We start from the raw sequence: 781 nt of genomic DNA on the forward strand, positions 1-781 counted from the left end.
CTTCACATTGAAAGTCAATTGCGCAACACTCACAATTTTTTGGGTGTGCCAAAAATTATTTCAAACCCATCTTGGAGTGAGTTACGCAATACTATCTTAAATCATTAAAGAAGACTCAACTTAACGTTATGGTTCACAAGATACTAAGTACATCTTGTTTCCAGCGTTTTAATAAATAATATGGAATTTACTATGAAGATATGTGTGCTTCCTTTTCTACTAGATTTCCTAACATCTAATATATGGGAAATATCAGAGTTTATTCTACAATTACGAAATTCTACTCAAATTAAAACGCTTTACTTCTCAGGTTTAATCACATGTTTACAATAAAAATCTATACATAAAAATGAACAACAAGGAAATACAATAAATAGCATCCTACTATCTACTTCTTGTCCTTGCGATCTTGTCTTCTCTTCTGGTACCACGGTTGTTGCTACCTAGACCTGCAAAACATAAACATCTATACAACATCAAACACAATATGTCTAGTGAGTTGTTCCTTCTACTTTTCTTATCTTCCTCCTTTCTTCTATCACTTCTATCTTTATTCACCAATCTTCCTTTCTACTCTTTCTCATCGTATCTAACTCTTTCTCCATCATCTACTTTGATTCTCATACTCTTCTCTTAGCCTTTTCTCGGGATCTTCTCGTACTCTACGCATACTCTATCTCTGTCTCTTCTCTACTTTTTCTCTTCTCTATCTCTTACTATGTCTTCTGTTCTTTCTCTTCTCAAATCTATCTCATCTCTAATCTTTATGTACTCTACTCTA

The sequence above is a fragment of the Lactuca virosa genome, chromosome 8 (genome assembly GCF_052849685.1).
Source record: "Lactuca virosa cultivar CGN04683 chromosome 8, Lactuca_virosa_CGN04683_v6, whole genome shotgun sequence".
Lineage (NCBI taxonomy): Eukaryota > Viridiplantae > Streptophyta > Magnoliopsida > Asterales > Asteraceae > Lactuca > Lactuca virosa.